The sequence below is a fragment of the Bubalus bubalis genome, chromosome 5 (genome assembly GCF_019923935.1).
Source record: "Bubalus bubalis isolate 160015118507 breed Murrah chromosome 5, NDDB_SH_1, whole genome shotgun sequence".
NCBI classification, from domain to species: domain Eukaryota; kingdom Metazoa; phylum Chordata; class Mammalia; order Artiodactyla; family Bovidae; genus Bubalus; species Bubalus bubalis.
This window is the reverse complement of record NC_059161.1, coordinates 119541076-119560194: the sequence shown is the minus strand read 5'-3', so window position 1 is coordinate 119560194 and position 19119 is coordinate 119541076. Positions and strand designations below refer to the sequence as shown.

Genomic DNA, 19119 nt, shown 5'->3' with positions numbered 1-19119 from the left:
CATGTTGATGTATGGCAAAACCAATACAGCATTATAAAGTAAAATAAAATAAAATTTAAAAAAAGGAACAACGACAACAAAAAACCTGGAAATATAACTGCCATATGACCCAACAATCCCACTGCTGAGCATACACACCAAGGAAACCAGAATTGAAAGAGACACATGTATCCCAAAATTCATCACAGCCCATTTTACAATAGCCAGGATATGGAAGCAACCTATATGTCCATCAGCAGACAAATGGATGAGAAAGCTTTTGTACATATACATAATGGAGTATTACTCAGCCATTAAAAAGAATACCTTTGAATCAGTTCTAATGAGGTGGGTGAAACTGCAGCCTATTATACAGAGTGAAGTAAGCCAGAAAGGAAAACACCAATACACTATATTAACACATTTATAAGGAATTTAGAAAGATGGTAACCATAACCCTATATGCCAGACAGCAAAAAAGACACAGATGTATAGAACATTCTTTTGGACTCTGTGGAAGAGTGCGAAGGTGGGATGATTTTGGAGAATGGCATTGAAACATGTATATTATCATATGTGTAATGGATCACCAGTCCAGGTTTGATGAATGAGACAGGGTGCTTGGGGACGGTGCACTGAGATGACCCAGAGGGATGTGATGGGGATGTGGGTGGGAGGGGTGTTAAGGATGGGGAACACATGTACACCTGTGGCAGATTCATGTCAATGTATGGCAAAACCACTACCATATTGTAAAGTAACTAGCCTCCAATTGTGCACTGGGACGACCCAGAGGGATGGAATGGGGAGGGAGGAGGGAGGAGGGTTCAGGATGGGGAACACATGTATACCTGTGGCGGATTCATTTTGATATTTGGCAAATCTAATACAGTTATGTAAAGTTTAAAAATAAAATAAAATTAAAAAAAAAAGAATATTTTAAGTTTGGCAAAAAAAAAAATAAAGTAAATCAATTTATATTAAAAAATATTTTCATAGAGAAATCAGTGAGGTCTCAGGGGAAGCAGGACATGAAAAAGGATGAATCAATCTGGGTCTGATGTCATGCAAGTTGTTAAGAGGAAAGCTACAGCCTGTTTTCATAGGGAACTTGGGACATAAGTTGTGCCTCAAACGTGCCCCAACCCAAGACTAAGGAGTTGGGATTTCACTCTCCCACTAGCACCTCCCTCTCACACTTCAACTAACACTGAACTTGTGTCTCAGAGCCTTTGTATTAGATCCTCCAAAGACAAATCAAAGGTGACACTAGAAGCAAAAAGACATCAAAGCTCAGGAAAATGCAACCTCAGATAATGTCTCGATTTCTGCACCCACTCTGCCATCTCCAGAATCATATCTGGAATCATGTGAGTCTAAAGAACTTCATGAGTCTCTAGACACAAACATTTTTCAAAATTCAGCTTTTAATTTATATAGGAGTATACTTAATTTACAGTATTGTATTAATATTAGTTATATGGAAAATTAATTCCCTTATACGTACACATGTATCCATTCTTTCTTAAGTTATTTTTCCCCTTACAGTTTATTACAGACTATTAAGCAGAATTCCTTTGCTGTACAGTAGGTCTTGATTATCTATTAAATAAATTATTATACAGATATTAATCTCAAACTCTCAATTTATCCCTCTCCCACATTTCCCCTTTGGTAACTATAATTATTGTTTTGATGGAGGGAAGTGTTTATAGGCAATTTTTGGATCAGGGTCTGTGCATGTGAGAGTGGAGTGGCCAGGGAAAGCAAGCCTGAGAGTGACTCATTTGAGATGATGGTAAATGTTGAGAAGGACCTGGCCAAACAAAAAGCTCAGAGAAAAATATTATAGATGTGGAAAGTAGCACCTGCTAAGGACCAGGGTAACCAAGCTTAATAAATGGCTACCCTTCCACTACCATCTTTCCTTCCATGCTAGGAACTTGGCCTAAAGGTCAACCACCATGAGTTCATCCCGTGCTTCAGTTGTGAGTTAGCAGCAATGAGCCATGTCAGCCTTCTCAAGAAGGGAGAACCTGGGGCTATCACGAGGCTGAATATGCTCTAGACTCAGGGACGTGTCCTCAAACTGGTTATTACCAGGAGCATTAGGTGCCAGGGGCACTACGAATGCCTCTGACTATCTCCATGTACTTGTTTGCAGGAGTAGAAACACAAAGGAACTGAGAGAGCAAAGAAACAAGTAATGACTCCTGTTTCATCTTGCCCCAGGTGATTCCCATGGCTCTTTGAACACACTGCTCTTTGCCCAAAAACTCTTTCCTCTATTCCTCCTTCAAAGGTGGCTTGTGAATAACATCAGCACCTGACTCTTAAGCCTGGTGGCTGGAACTCAACTCACAGTCAGCTGGGACCCAGAGATGTACAGCCTTGTCCTGTGTTTCTATCCTTTTTCTCCAACCAGATTCATAAAGTAAAGTCCTGAAAAAACATAAGTGTGATTGTAACCCTCTCAAGGCCTTTGAAGCTCCAAGGTCTATTTTGAGCATTAAAGCAGGAACAGGTACGTTTCATCAGGTTAGTCTCAGACCCAAGCCTTGCTCAGCAGGGGTTCCCTGAGGAAACATAAGACACTTATCTAAGTTACCAGAAGGCTGAGAAAAGAATGCTTCTTGCTTGAATGCAGGTGCATGTTATCCAGTCATCCAGGGTCTGTGTTGTGTGAATGAGGAGCGGGATCTCTGGAGATTCTGAGTTGGGAGTGAGTCAGTCACCACCAACAGGACTGCCTCCTGGGGTCACTACAGCTGGGGCTCCCTGACTGTGCCTGGAATCCAGAAGAAACAGCCCTAAATATTGCTTTCCTGCTGCTACATGGAGGCAGGTCTGCTGATAAAATCAGAACCAGACTTGAGGGGCAAAAGGAAAGGAACTTCCACTCTGGTGCTTGCAGACATCTGAGAGCTACCCAGCAGTGGATGCAATTGAGCTTTCTCTCATCTTTCCCTTCCTTGAAGTCTCCTAGCCTAGGAACCAGAGTTCCTGGGTCCCAAGTCTTCACTAACTTACCTGAAGCATTAAGGTGAATCATACACCCCAGGGTTCAGTTTCCCATCTCTTGGATGAGGGAGACTGGACTTGCTCCAGAACACTTGTTCCAGACTGAAGCTCAGTGCCAGTCAGTGGCCAAGTGGCTCAGAGATGGGTGTTGTTGAGGAAGCTGAATCTGCCTCTCGTGGGCAGGGGGCCATAACTGTCTGTTGATGTTCATGGGTCCTGGGCTCAGGACTGGGAGTGGTAGACCAATTGGCACACAGCTGCTATGACACCAAGGACCTTAGAGGCCTTGCCCACTGGAACTTACCATCATTTGGGTTCTGTGGGATGAGATCGGGTAGTTATAAGTCAGAAGTTACCAGTGGGGAAGCTTGTAGATTCCTCAGCAGAATGCAAATTAAGCTAACAAATCATCTCTCCTAAAAAATTCTGTGAACAAGATATGCCAGGACTTTTAGACAAATTTTGTAGTATTTTAAATACTATTTAAAGTAGGTCATTTTTTTCGATGATGTGCCATTTGCTCTCTGGCTTGGGATGATACCCACAGTTAGAGTGGAATCAAAGGGCTCCTGGCAGAGGCTGTCCCTTTCCCCATGACTCATTAGCAGTGAGTACAGCTCTCTCCCCTCCAAATCTAGAGTAGAAATTAAATCAGGAAGGAAGCAACATTCAAGTTTAACAGGAAGACTCAAATAGGTCTGGCCCTCAGGTAGGCACTATTCTTTCCCCAGTGCTTCTTCCTTCCCTCCAGGGTCCTGTGCAAGCTGCCCACCTCCTGATTATTGGGTTGTGAACTCCCCCTCCCTTCTCTTGCAAATATCCATGCAGTCTCACTTGTGGCTTCCTCTCTTCTCAGGCCCTATCCCTCACCCACAGATGGCACTAAAGAAGGGAAAACCAAGGAAGGATCTGCCCAGATCATTATTTCTAAAAATGTCTGCATTACTTCTCTTTCCAGACCCTGTCCTGATGAATCAAGATCTCCAACTAGATGACTCAGTAGCTTAACAGGGAAGTGGAGATGCAGATAAGGCTGGAGGTAAGGTTGTCAGGTATGGGGGAGAAGGTTTTCAGATGGCAAGAGAAGAGTTGTAGTAAGGAGCATGTGGTCCTCCAACTACTCACTAATCAGGGACCTGCCTGAATCTGCGATCTCAGGCCCCTCAGGGTGTCACTAAGACAGAAACTTCATTCTAGAAACTTCTTACTAGAAAACGATTTCAAACATAGCAAATATAAGAAAGAACAGTGTCATGAACCCTACATTTCATGATTTGGCATCAATAACTACAAAACTAACGTCTTAGTCCCACAGGTTGTCATAGACTGGAGACTATGCTACATCAAGGTTGGTGGATAACTGAGTTCCCGGAGAAGACATTCTTGACTTGCATTAGATATTTCTCTCCTTGCTATGTTCTCATTTGCGGCGGGGGAAGGGAAGGAGGAAGAGGGAGAATAAGAGAGAAAAAGAGGGAGAGGATAATCCCATCATGAGGAAACACCATCAAAACCCCATGTCAACTTGTGTACCTCCCAAAGGCCCTACTTCCTAATATCATCACATTGGGAGTCAAGAGTGGACACAATTCAATCTATAGCAGCTATGCAGATCTGTTTTTAAATCAAGATAGACCGTCATTTCCTTCTCTCTTTTACTCCTTATACATGTTTCCTGAAGTGTTTTAGGGATGAGATGAACATTTCACAAAATATGCATAATGAGTGTTTGGGGTAAAATTATAGGGTGTGAAAAAATGTTTTGTTCCCAATAAAATTAACATCTAGTGGCAGATTTGTTGTAATAAAATTCTAAACTGAAAAAAAATTAACATCTAATATCCAGTCCATGTACAAATTTCCCTGATTCTCAAAAAGCAGTTTTCACAGTTTATTGAAAGAATGTAGTCATATGTTGCACTTGGTTGTTCTCCTTTAAGACAAAATAACTGTTCCTCTCCCCATATTAATGCCATTTATTTGTTCAGAAACTGGGAGGTAGCAGGATGGTTTGCCTTACAGAATGTTCCACTATTGGGTTTAGAGCAGGAGTCTGCAATACCAGCACAGTGGGTCAGGACAAGTACCAGTCCGTGGTTATTAGGAACCAGACCTCCACAGCAGGAGGTGAGCTTCAGGCCAGCGACTGAGGCTTCATCTGTATTATAGCTGCTCCCCATCACTCTCTCATCACCCCCAGAAGGGACAGTCTAGCTTGTTTTCCTGGAACTGTTTGTAGTTACATAACATATGCTTAATGGATACAAAAAAAGCTTAAATATTGATGATTATTTTCTTTTCTGAGTGCTCAGAATGGTGAGTTTGTGCCCTAGCAAACTATCACTGTGACAAATTAGATGTTGCCTATTAACATTTGGACACATTTGGCCAGCTTAAAATTAAATATTAAAAATCTAGAATCATGGGATCCACCCCCATCCTTCATGGCAAAGAGAAGGAGACAATGTGGAAGTAGTGATAGATTTTTTCATCTTAGCCTCTAAAACCACCATGGATGGTCCCTGCAGCCATGAAATTAGAGGATGTTTGCTTCTTGGTAGGGAAGCTATGAGAAACCTAAACAATGTGTTAAGGAGCAGAAACATCGTTCTGCCCAACAAAGTGGTAGACGTTTGGTTTCCTAAACTTTCTGTCCAGTCCCCATTGGGCTTTGAAGTGCCTTAGCTTTCTATTCCTTCATGATTCCCAAGATTATTTTGTGCATTTCTTTACCCAGTCCTGAAATCAGCCATCTCTTGAATAAGAATCCATGCATCATCTTATGGGAAATGTATTTAGAAGCTACATGGTAGACCTCAGAATAGTCACTGTTATCAAGTTGTCAATGCTTGTAGGCTTTACATTGGTCAGAGTAAGAAGTACACATTTTCCTTAAAAAATAAAATAAAAATGAATATAATTAGTGTTGGGAAGCATAGTACAAAATAGCCGTATTAGGAGAAAGTCCTTGGGAAAATGGCAAAGGGCCAGAAGTACCCGGCTTTGTGTACTGCAGACAGAAAAACATCTCCTGCCTTTGGTTATGCTCGGCGCCAAGATTTAATAATAAATAGGGATGTTACTTAAGAAAACGGGTTGTGGGATAAGCACATGAGTCACTTAGAGTGCGCTGTCCTTGAAATGTTTTTACTGATTATGTGTTAACCCCATATGCGCTCTGCTGGCCATATACTTTAAGCTCTTTGTTCCTGCTTCTATAAAAAGGCTTGACTGAAGAAATAAACTTGTCAGTCCTTGCAAGAGACTGTCCGAGTGCCATTCTTTCAGGTTCGTCGCTTCCAAGTCCCAGGGAGAAAATCCCCAACAATTAGTTGGTACAAGCTTATGCTTTCAGTTCAAGATTTAAGACAGCAGGGTTTGAATTAAAGTCCTTTATGTTATGTGTGAACCTCTTTTTCTGTCCACTGAAAGTCTTACTTCAGAACATTAGTTTTAATTATTGTCTTGCTTTTACCTCTTAACATACAAATGATTCTGTCACAATAACAGAAGTTATGAGGAACAATAAATTGTTGAATATAGGTTCAGATTTCTTTCCTGTTTTTCTTTTGATTTTTTTTGGTTTTGTTTTGGATGGGCAGTATTTTTGTTTTTCCTCTAGAAGATATTCCACTCTGAATGCAGTCATAATTCTGAATTTTAAAGCCACTTATATAATGTGTTGTTATGGGCAGCTAGCCACCAACTTGATGCAATTTGATTTATCAGTCTTTGTGCTCAATTTGTTGAGTTCAGTTCAGTCCTTCAGTCGTGTTGGTCTCTTTGCAACACCATGGACTGCAGCATGTCAGGCTACCCTATCCATCACCAACTCCTGGAACTTACTCAAGCTCATGTTCATCGACTTGGTGATGCCATCCAACCATCTCATCCTGACTTCCCCTTCTCTTCCTGCCTTCAATATTTCCTAACATCAGGGTCTTTTCCAATGAGTCAGTTCTTCCCATCAGGTGGGCAAATAATTGGAGCTTCAGCTTCAGCATCAGTCCTTCCAGTGAATATTCAGGACTGTTTTTTTTTTTTTTTTTTTTTTTTTTTTTATAGGATGGACTGGTTTGATCTACTTGCAGTCCAAGGGACTCTCAAGAGTCTTCTCCAACACCATAGTTCAAAGGGCATATGTGTGTTTCATTTGTCAGTGACATCATATTCCCCTTGTTCGGATTTAACCACCAGAACTGAATTTAAACAACATGCAAAAATGAGGATTAAGTCACAGTGCCCCATCTAAAGTCACCTGGAAACAGGAGAGGCTCCTATTGTATTCAAGGGACAGGCATGGATAGATCTCATGCAGGAATAGGCCCTGGGAGTCCTGGATGCGTCTTTAAACATGATTTTCTTTACTTTGGCAGCCACAGTTGTTTTGTCTTCTTTGATTGAGAAGACATTTCAAAATTATATTTTTGTATGTTTGGTTTGGCAGACAAAATTTTTCAAGTCATAGACCCTATGGGGAAATTGTATCAGAAATATATCCATTTATCTTCAGCAGTTAAATTTTGTTGGTTTGTATGTCCCTGATGATCTTTCTTTATAAATAGAAAGGAAACACACATATTCAGTATGCATTCAGTCTCTTTGTAAATCAACCAATGTGAATTAAATTCCTCTCTGTCCCCACTGCACTCCCAACTCTAGGCGAGAAATAAAAACCTGCAGAGACTGAAGCCTGATTCCAGCACATCTCTGTGGAGATTTCATTCTCACTGTTTTTTCGGGTAAAAAAAAAAATATATATATATATATATATATATATAGTTTCTAACATTAAAATCAGTAGGTTGTACGTAAATATCCAAACTTTTGATTCTCTTGAAAACATGGCCAACTGGTCTGCTTTCCAGCATAGGTGAAGTGGAGGAAAGGCTGCTCCCAGTGGTAAGCCCTGTGCAGCCCAGGGTTCAACATGGCAACCTAGTCCTAGTATCATATCTCCTGCCTCCTGGGGCCATAACATTGTGAGAACTAGACTGCTAGCTTTCTTAAGATAAATATAACTTATGTCTTGATCAACTTTGACTTTGAAGCCTTTAACCCAGAACCTAGCACACAGTTCTTCCTTGTATGTTTGTTGGATGATATAAAATATCTTGTGAATGCATATGACATTTCTTCCAATACTGAAACCATGCCATTGAAGCACCACTCTGCCCTAAATCTTTGATGCAGCCTGGCATCATAGGTGCCTCTGATGTCTGCCATTAGACCCACTACCTAAAGCCTGTTGTATATCCCTGGACTGTCCCTGAAGTCTTCACTTTGCCATTTGACAACTGATCCTCCTAGCAATCTCCTCTCTAATGAAGACAGCAATGCATATCTCAGGAAGTGGCTATGAAGATGACATGAAAGCACGATGGTTGAGCCTGAGTATCCCTTAGTATCCATTTTTAAGATGTTCTTAGCAGTTTTTTTTTTCCAAGTATGCAAGGTTCTTGATCTTCTTAGATGTCCATGCAGATCAGTTTGATTTTCCAGCCAACCTTCAAGGAAGAGATTACAGTTCAGTTCTCTGTATTCTGTGAAGCTTCAAAGTCCACTCACCAAGGACACTGTTGAAGATAAAGATTTTATTGAGACCTTTGTGTTTTTTCAGACCTATTATTGGCCTAAAGGGCTAAACTAGGGCATGTCAGAGCATATATAACTAGGGGTTTCCGGTCACCAGTACATGCTAAGAACCTGATCTTCCCTGAGTCCTTGGAGCCAGGAAAGAAGCATGAAGTGGCTTGTGCTCCTCAGGCTGCTGGACTTCTCAGATTGCAGAGTCATGTAAGTATGGAGACTGTAAGCCACATCGTCTTGCTTTCTGTGATTTTTCTTTTCATCTGATTATTATTCTACTCATCAGATTTAGAATGGAATGGAATATTTCTCTGACAATCTTAAAGTTCAAGCCTTACTTATTGATAAGTACTTTGCAATAGGAACTGTGGGACCCAAGGTTCTTGATGTAGATTTGTATAGTTGCCCAACTCTTGGGTCCAGTCATGTAATGACCTATTGAAATTGGAACTCCTTGTTCAGTGCACAGTCAACGCAGATGTAGGTGTTGTCCTGTGGAATAGCACTTTTCTACCTTTTATTTAGCATGTCCTCTTTGTTCCCTCTCTACTTCAGTGTATATATGCCTATGTCTGCATCTCTGTATCACTATCGTTTATCTCTCCGTCTCTTTAGAAATCTCTGTGAGTGTATTTCTTTCTGTAGTGTTTCTTTTCACTTTTCTTTTAATTTTATACATTTCCTGAACGTGTTCCCTGTCTCCTGGATTCTTTTCCAACTCTCTCTTCTCTTTCAATCTGGAGAAAGATTGGGAGAGCTACTTATACAGTGTTTTATATCTGACAAGCAGTGTGACCACAGCCAATTCACAAACCTCTTGCATTTCAAATTCCTCCCTTGTAAAAGAGGATAGTAATCCCCATTCTACCTTCTTACCTGAGCTTCTATGAGAAGGATACAGTGGGATGGCAACAGCAATGCTAGTGTCATTGTTGAGACTTCCTATTTATCAGTCACCTTATATCCATCATTATATCCATCACTTCACTTATCCCCAAGATATGCTATTTAGAGGGTTTGAATCATTACATTCCACCATTTTACCGAAGGGGAGACTGAGACCCCACATGGTCATATGGTTTATCCAATATTACAGAACAGAATCTTTATTCAAACCTATGTCTTTTCCATAGAATATGCATAAAATTCTTATAATAAGGTGACTCAAAGAAATGATTATCAAATACACAGTGCCACATAATGACAGTTATACCTTAACACTGACAGCTGAATGTAGCATCTTCGTTTTCTTTGTCAAATGTTCAGTGAAGGAATACCTCTAAGGAAAGTGAAGACCATGAGAAATACCCTAAGTAAAAAAAAAAAAAAACATGTTGAACAATTTCCTGAAGGAACATGCTTACAGACTGTCTTAGATTTCTTCTTGGGGCTCAAATATAACTATACACCCCCTGAGGAACATCATGGATGTGAGTGTTTTGGGAGGATAGCGCTCCACAGCGTCCCCTGGTGCTCTAACCTAGCACTGGGGCTCATCTAGAGGTGCCACGTGGGATGTTGGGGCTGTGGCTCCTGCAGGAGGCAGACACAGTAGGCTAAAGGGGCCCCACACAGAGGAGAAGGCACTATCATTCTCAATTCTTGTCTTGGTGACTGGGCCCAGAAATTACCAGGTGGCAGATAAACATCCATTTCTGTGTCAAAGATGTGTGATTAGTTTGAGGGAGATTGTTCTTTCTGAGCAGAAGGCAACGATGACCCACTATAGTACTCTTGCCTGGAATAACCCAAGGATGGAGAGGCCTGGTAGGCTGTAGTCCATGGGGTCGCTAAGAGTCAGACAGGACTGAGCAACTTCACTTTCACTTTTCACTTTCCTGAATTGGAGAACTAATTGCTACCCATTCCAGTGTTCTTGCCTGGAGTGTCCCAGAGATGATTGAGCCTGGTGGGCTACTGTCTATGCCATTGCACAGAATCGGACACGACTGAAGCAACTTAGCAGCAGCAGCAGCAGCAGCAGCAGCAGTTCCTTCTGAACTAAGGCAGTCAATTAGTTACAGATGAAGAGTGAACCATCTTTGATCAGAAGGTAGACCCAACTGCAAAGCAATTGTGAATAACCAGGCAGAGGACTTCAGTTTCCACAGATGCAAGCACCACAGCAGTAAAAAATTACTGAACCCGTATTCTGTGTAAGGCCATCAGAATCTAACGCAGTGGTTACTGTTTTTAGATGAGAAAAAGGGCTTATTTTGTCTTTAAGAATGCCCATGCCAGCCTGAATGATAGTAAAAGAGTAAATACATGTCAAATGAAAGGGTCACCTGTGTGGTGTTGATTGGATATGGTCTGAGTTTAGAGGGAGTGGCTGAGGTTGATCAAGAAGGACCTCCTGGAGAAGTGGGTGCTAAGACTGGGTTTGAACAGACTACAGAGTTTCTCAAATGAAGGCACCAGGACTTCCCTGGGTGTCCAAGGGTCCTGGAGGTCCAGTGGTTATGCCTCTGTGCTTCCAATGCAGGAGGTACCATTTCAACGCCTGGTTATAGAATCAATATCCTGCATACAATGTAACACAGGAAAAAAAATCAAATGCAAGCACCTCTGTGATGAAAGGCTGTGAGCTTCACAGTGGTTGGAAAGTGATCTCAAGAGATATATGACACCAAAGGGATACATCAGTGTGGGAATAGAGGGTAGCCAGTTCTGCACTAACCCACTCCCTCCTTCTCCCTGTAGATACTCTATGGGGGTAACATCACAATTGGAACACCCCCTCAGGAATTCCAGGTTATCTTTGACACAGGTTCATCTGACTTGTGGGTGCCCTCCCTCTTTTGCCCCAGTCCAGCCTACTGTGAGTACAGACACCCCTTACCCGGACCATCCTTCACTTGCCCTGCTGCCCTGTTTCCATCCTTGACACATGATGGCACTCATCTCTTGTGTCTTCAGCTATACAAGTTAGGTTCAGACATTTCAAGTCTTCTACCTTCTGGCCTACACAAAAGACCTTCAGGATCGCCTATGGATCTGGGAGCATGAAGGGATTTCTTGCTTATAACACCATTCGGGTAATGTGTAAAGAGAAGCTGAGTCAGTACTGGCTATGGAGTGACCCCTGCTTGCAAAACAGATGCAGGACCATCTGACAGGACCCTTCCTAGCCTAACTCCCATAGATATTCGCCATCTTATCCACAGGATCCTGTCCCTGGGGAGGCAGTGCCTGTAGTGACACACGAGCAAACAAATTAGCTAACCCAGAGAGTGACTTGAGGTGTGGACTTGCAGCTCCTCTGCCCATGAGCAGTTCAAGGTTCATTTTGCTGGGAGTGAGAAGAGGGGAAACAAACACCCATTTTTATATTCACAGACTGTTCCAGGTACTTTCAGGTAATAATTGGTTAAAACCTGCAACAACCACACACAGCAGATGGTCTGATTAGCTTATGAGGCATATGAGGAAATTGAGTTACAGACAGCAAGGGCCTTGCTGAGGTCACACATGTGGTAAACGGTGGAGCTGGTTAGGCTTTTCAGGACTGAAATTGCTGTAGGGTGTTTAGGGACAGGATGAAAGTGATCTGGGGATGCTGGGGGCAGTCACAGGCTTCAGGTATCCAGAGTGGGAAACTAGAGGCCAGAGATGTCAAGGGGCCTCATAAATGAGTTCTCACTCTAGGGTGCCTTTGAGAGTCTCATAAAACACATGGCCTGCCTCCCCAAAGTACTTAGTAGTTCCCCTCTTTCTCTTTCTCTCTCATACACACTCGCACAAATACACACATATCCCCAAAAGTGATTTTTCCAGGCAGCAGTTTCATTGATCCCTGCAAGCAAGACTGTGTTTTGGCTTCTGTCTTCCTGGACAGATGCATAATCCACAGTACCTTCAGAGCAGATCAGATCAGTCACTCAGTCATGTCCGACTCTTTGCAACCCCAGGAACAGCAGCACGCCAGGCCTCCCTATCCATCACCAACTCCCGGTGTTCACTCAGACTCATGTCCTTTGATTCAGTGATGCCATCCAGCCATTTCATCCTCTGTCGTCCCCTTCTCCTCCAGCCTACAATCCCTCCCAGCATCAGAGTCTTTTCCAATGAGTCAACTCTTCGCATGAGGTAGCCAAAGTACTGGAGTTTCAGCTTTAGCATCATTTCTTCCAAAGAAATCCCAAGGCTGATCTCCTTCAGAATGGACTGGTTGGATATCCTTGCAGTCCAAGGGACTTTCAAGAGTCTTCTCCAACACCACTGTTCAAAAGCATCAATTCTTTGGCACTCATCTTTCTTCACAGTCCAACTCTCACATCCATACATGACCCTGGGAAAACCATAGCCTTGACTAGACGGACCTTTGTTGGCAAAGTAATGACTCTGCTTTTGAATATGCTATCTAGGTTGGTCATAACTTTCCTTCCAAGGAGTAAGTGTCTTAATTTCATGGCTTCAGTCACCATCTGCAGTGATTTTGGAGCCCCAAAAAATAAAGTCTGACACTGTTTCCACTGTTTCCCCATCTATTTCCCATGAAGTGATGGGACCGGATGCCATGATCTGCGTTTTCTGAATGTTGAACTTTAAGCCAACTTTTTCACTCTCCACTTTCACTTTCATCAAGAGGCTTTTTAGTTCCTCTTCACTTTCTGCCATAAGGGTGGTGTCATCTGCATATCTGAGGTTATTGATATTTCTCCTGGCAATCTTGATTCCAGCTTGTGTTTCCTCCAGCCCAGCATTTCTCATGATGTACTCTGCATATAAGTTAAATAAGCAGGGTCACAATATACAGCCTTGACGTACTCCTTTTCCTATTTGGAACCAGTCTGTTGTTCCATGACCAGTTCTAACAGTTGCTACCTGACCTGCATACAAATTTCTCAGAAGGCACATCAGGTGGTCTGGTATTCCCATCTCTTTAAGAATTCTCCACAGCTTATTGTGATCCACACAGTCAAGGCTTTAGCATAGTCAATAAAGCAGAAATAAATGTTTTTCTGGAACACTTTTGCTTTTTCCATGATCCAGTGGATGTTGGCAATTTGATCTCTAGTTCCTCTGCCTTTTCTAAAACCAGCTTGAGCATCAGGAAGTTCATGGTTCACATATTTCTGAAGCCTGGCTTGGAGAATTTTGAGCATTACCTTACTAGCGTGTGAGATGAGTGCTATTGTGTAGTAGTTTGAGCATTCTTTGCACTGCCTTTCTTTGTGATTGGAATGAAAACTGACCATTTCCAGTCCTGTGGTCACTGCTGAGTTTTCCAAATTAACTGGCATATTCAGTGAAGCACTTTCACAGCATAATCCTTCAGGATTTGGAATAGCTCAACTGAAATTCCATCACCTCCACTAGCTTTGTTCGTAGTGATGCTTTCTAAGGCCCACTTGATTTCACATTCCAGGATGTCTGGCTCTAGGTCAGTGATCACATCATTGTGATTATCTGGATCATGAAGAACTTTTTTGTACAGTTCTTCTGTGTATTCTTGCCATCTCTTCTTAATATCTTCTGCTTCTGTTAGGTCCATACCATTTCTGTCCTTTATCGAGCCCATCTTTGCATGAAATGTTCCCTCGGTATCTCTAATTTTCTTTCAGAGATCTCTAGTCTTTCCCATTCTGTTGTTTTCCTCTATTTCTTTGCATTGATCGCTGAGGAAGGCTTTCTTATCTCTCCTTGCTATTCTTTGGAACTCTGCATTCAAATGCTTATTTCTTTCCTTTTCTCCTTTGCTTTTCACTTCTCTTCTTTTCACAGCTATTTGTAAGGCCTCCTCAGACAGCCATTTTGATTTTTTGCCTTTCTTTTCCATGGGGATGGTCTTGATCCCTGTCTCCTGTACAATGCCACGAACCTCATTCCATAGTTCATCAGACACTCTATTTATTAGATCTAGGCCCTTAAATCTATTTCTCACTTCCACTGTATAATCATAAGGGTTTTGATTTAGGTCATACTCGAATGGTCTAGTGGTTTTCCCTACTTTCTTCAATTTAAGTCTGAATTTGGCAATAAGGAGTTCATGGTCTGAGCCACAGTCAGCTCCTGGTCTTGTTTTTGCTGCCTGTATAGAGCTTCTCCATCTTTGGCTGCAAAGAATATAATCAATCTGATTTCATTGTTGACCATATGGTGATGTCCATGTATAGAGTCTTCTCTTGTGTTGTTGGAAGAGGGTGTTTGTTATGACCAGTGCATTTTCTTGGCAAAACTCTATTAGTCTTTGCCCTGCTTCATTCCGTATTCCAAGGCCAAATTTGCCTGTTACTTCAGGTGTTTCTTGACTCCCTACTTTTGCATTCCAGTCCCCTATAATGAAAAGGACGTCTTTTTTGGGTGTTAGTTCTAAAAGTTCTTGTAGGTCAAGCTGGACAAGGGGAAAGCAAAAACTCTTCAGCACCCTGTCATCTTATGATTTCTGAGCACACAGGTAGCAGGAGGTCTTGGGCCTCTTCAGAAGACATGGTGGGTGGAGCCAGGTCATGTGACTCAACTTCTAACTTCCTCTCTGCCACTTATTAGCCAGTTACTGACATCAGTATGGTTCTCAGTCGCTCCTAGCCTTGAAATCTGCATCTATAAATGGAGACCTTATTACGGCCTTGGTGGGTAGACAAGCACAAACACAAGCTCTCCAACAGTGCTGTTGTTACTGTCCTCCAAAGATATCCCCTTCTTTTCTCTCTACAGATGCAGAGGAAGGGCAGTATGGTGATGTTTGGTGTGGTGGACAAAGCCTACTACCAGGGAGCGCTCAACTGAGTACGATTGATCCAAGTGGGAGACTGGAGTGTACACCTCGACCTGTAAGCCTCACCCTCTGAGGGTCAGCCCAAGTGATGCTCCATATCTGTACATTGACACAGCCATACACACACAGATGCATTCTCAGACACATAGTGACACAGACATATAGACCACCCACAATGACACAGACTGACACACAGACACATGGAAACACACAAGCAGACACATATAAACATAGACACATATAAACATGCATAGCTAGCCAGAGACACAAAAGCACAATTAGAGACACATACAAACATATATACAAACAAACACATAAACACATAGATATGCAAACAACCCATGGGTTCATAATCCCCAGGCCTTCTGACCAGGGCTCTGACCAGGGTCCTAAAAGGGTCTGGAGAGGTCTGTGCAGCTGGGAGAGGGCTGCACCCACTGCCCTGTGAGGCATGGGGCATGGTTAGAAGATGCTACAGTGTGGAGAACAGAGGATCAGGGAGGATTACACTAGCGTGAACAGAGTTATAAGATGACAAACTGTCCAGGGCTACCTGGGACCAAGGAAGTTCTCAGTACAGATAAATGCAGTTTAAAAACAGGGAAAGTCCTAAGCAAATGGAGAAAACTGATCTCCTTAGGGAGCAGCTACCCAGCAGTGGAGAGAGGTTGGCTGCAGTCTTATGACTTGAAAGCAACTAATAAAAATGATATCCCATGTACCTGGTCACACAGTGGGGCAGGGGCTATAAAAGAGAATCAGAAAGGTGGGATCCAGGGGTGACCTGAGGACAAGAAGCATAATTGATAGGATTCTATGTGATACCCTCAGACAAAAGCTGACCTGTCTTTTGTAATTTCTGTGGGCTAGTTATGTATTTCCTGGCCAGGGTCTCAGGGTCTGAGGTGATTATAGGAGCAGTGCTGGGAAACTCCCCTCTCTCCCACCATTATGAGAATCTGCTGTCCTTACAAATCTCCATCTTCACTCTGTGGTTGACCCATTATTTGTTCCCCACCAGATACAGCTCTCTGGATGTTTTTCATTCCTTTTCACAGTCTTCACTCACTCACACTAAACAGACAAGCATTGGGCATCCACTGTGTGCCAGGCATTTTAGGGAGGTAAAGAGAATAAAACTCGCCCTCACATCTAAGAAGGCAGATGCACAAGAAATGACACACACACACACTTAGTGAATTGTGACTTTGGTACATACTAGACTTGAACATGTGTGTGTGTCATGAGCATGTACCAAGGTCACAGTTCCCTATGTGTGTGTTTGTGTGTCATTTCTTGTGCATCTGCCTTCCTAGATGTGAGGGTGAGATAGTGAATTATGACTTTGGTACATGCTAGAAATGAGAAACGGAGAAGGCAATGCCACCCCGCTCCAGTACTCTTGCCTGGAAAAGCCCATGGATGGAGGAGCCTGATAGGCTGCAGTCCATGGGGTCGCAAAGAGTGGGACACAACTGAGCGACTTCACCTTCATGCATTGGAGAAAGAAATGGCAACCCACTGCAGTGTTCTTGCCTGGAGAATCCTAGGGATTGGGGAGTCTGGTGGGCTGCCTTCTATGGGGTCAAACGGAGTCAGAAACAACTGAAGTGACTTAGCAGCAGCAGCAGCAGACATGAAAAAGGGTCTACAGAAAGTGACCTGACAGGAGACTGATAAACACCAAGGGAAAGACTTCCCTGAATCAACGACAATTAAGCTGGAATCTGGAAGATGACAAGAAATTTGCTAGTCAAAGGGTAGGAGACTCTTCTATGTAGGAAGACCAGCTTGTGTCAAGATATAAAAGATCCTGGTGTATTCAAGTAATGCGTTCAAGGATGTCAAGGAAGGTGCTGTGTCGAGAGCAAAAGAAAAGAGTCAGCACAAAAGATGGAGGTCTATTTAGGAGACAGTCAGGAAGTGGGCAGCTCTGGGGAGACTCAGAGTGACCTTGATGCCTGCTTTGTCACACTGTCTCTCAGCATCTCCATGAAAAGAAAGGTTATTGCTTGCTCTGACGGCTGCGAGGCCCTTGTGGATACTGGGACATCACTGATCCTTGGCGCAAGAAGACTAGTCAATAACATCCAGGAGCTCACTGGCACCAGGCCACGGGGTCCCGAGGTGTAGGGTCATGCCCCAGGGTCACTCCCAGTCTCCATACACAAGAAGGATCTCCAGGGCTAACTTTTCTCCCTGTCTCTCTAACAGCACTACGTTTCATGTTTTGCCATCAATACGCTGTCCTCTCTTATCTTCACCATCAATGGTATCAACTACCCAGTGCCAGCTCAAGCCTACATCCTCAAGGTGAGGGGAGAACCCTGAGGGGTGGTTCTCAAATAGGAACTTGCAGGAACCCTTGGGCTGCTGCTGGGAGGAGGGTGCCCTCTCAGGCCACCTCACACTATTGCAGATGCTGAGCCCTGGGGTTCGCCAAAGCCTCCCACAAAACAAACCACCTGAGAGTAAAGGGCCATGTGGGACACTGATCATCCTGAAATAAATGTGGAGACAGCATACCATGCTGGCATGGTGGGAGTCACAAGGTGAAGGGAACACTTAGGTCCTAAGTCCTCAAAGAGCTTTACTTCGATCTGAACCCTCAGATGGAAGAACATGAAAAGTCAGCACTAGCAGCCTTAAAATAAGTCATGTGACAAGGAGAGTGGCTGGGGACAGTCCCAGTGTGCTCTCCCACCATAGGGATTAACAGTCTCCTTTCATTTCTCTCAGTTTTCCTGGTTTGGATGATAAATCACATGGTCACTCTAGTTCTCGGATACATCTTCCCCTAGCTCTGGCCGGGAGGCCACTTTGAGAGTCAGGCTACCCGACCCCTCTGTGGGGAGGCTGGATGCTAATGTGAATAAAGGGTGCACAGTGACTGATCAGCCCCGGCACAGGGTTGAGGCTTCATGTCAGCTCCTTAGGGGAGTTCAGAGCTGGCTGATGGGCTCAAAGAAGACTTTGAGGAAGGGAGAGAATTTCAGGAATACTACTCATGGAACCATATGGAGGGTTGCTTGGTTCTAGGCAAAACTGCACTGGATTCTATACAAATGGCATCCCAAGGTGGTCTGCATTGGGGCACTGGGGACTTACTCGGGATGATGAGGGCTACGGACTGACCGGTAGGGATGGGGAACCAGAGTATGTTACCCAACCAAACCTGGAGTGGCCAAAGAGGGTGAGTGCAGACCAAAGGAAGCTTCCCAGAGTTCCTAAGTTAAGTCATCAAGAACGTGTTGAGGGCACTGCTCTATTTAAGATGGATAATCAACAAAGAGTTACTGTGTGGCACAGGGAACTAGGCTTAATTATATAACAACCTGGATGGTAGGGGTATTTTGGGGACCAGGATACATGGATACATATGGTTGAATCCCTTTACTGTCCACCTGAAACTCAGAATATTGTTAATCTGCTATATTCCAATACAAGATAAAGGGTTTTTTTTTTTTTTTAATAAAGTATGGATTGTGGGGACACAGGAGGAGGCCCAGCATTCTCTGCAGAGAAAACAAGGAGCAGGAGCCAGAAGGAAAGAAACAGGGAGAGAGAGAATTATGGACACTCTTTTTCTTTTCTAAAATTTTTATTGAAGTGTGGCTAACCTTCAGTGTTGCATTAAGTTCTACTGCACAGCAATGTGACTCAGTTATACACATGCAGAAATATATACATATATTTTTTTTCCTTATTCTTTTTCATGCGGTTTATGACTGGATATTTAATATATTTCCTTATGCTCTTCAGTAAGACTTTGTTGTTTATCATTCCTCTGTATCTTGAACCTCCAGTCT

General features: G+C 43.0%; 1 pseudogene; it reads left to right on the top strand.

Moving 5' to 3' along the window:
- The first annotated feature begins 8743 nt into the window (after positions 1 to 8743).
- Positions 8744 to 15321, top strand: LOC102397159 (annotated as a pseudogene).
- Positions 15322 to 19119: the final 3798 nt, after the last annotated feature.